The following is a 447-nucleotide window of genomic DNA, read 5'->3' as shown; positions in this document are numbered from 1 at the left end:
CTTCTGTAAGGGGATGGCCATTTGCCTACAGATGGGTCTCGGGTCCCCAATCTGTACTCCCCCTCATTCACAATGATTTGATTTTTTGTTCTTTGATGCCTGATACCTGATCCCTTCGACACCTCGTAATCACACAGGCTGATGTGCTTCTTCCATGTGGGCTTTGCTGTTTCTGAGCTAGATGGCCGCTTGTTTACCTTCAAGCCTTTTCGGCCATCCCCATTTCTAAGGAGCATTCTGAATGTACTTTTAAGGTTGATTTGTTCATTCTTCTGGCAGTCCACAGATTATTTACCAACACCATAATTCAAATTTAACATTTCTTCTTTGGTCTTTCTTATTCATTGTCCATAAATAAGGAAAGAGAAATAAAATCTAAAAAGGAAATTCAAATGGCCACCAAACACCATAAAAAGGTTCACTATGTCATTAGATATCAGAGATACA

The sequence above is a fragment of the Echinops telfairi genome, unplaced genomic scaffold (genome assembly GCF_000313985.2).
Source record: "Echinops telfairi isolate 266 unplaced genomic scaffold, ASM31398v2 ScPeMD7_7469;HRSCAF=8507_1, whole genome shotgun sequence".
Taxonomy (NCBI): Eukaryota; Metazoa; Chordata; class Mammalia; order Afrosoricida; family Tenrecidae; genus Echinops; species Echinops telfairi.
This window is presented reverse-complemented; position numbering follows the sequence as displayed.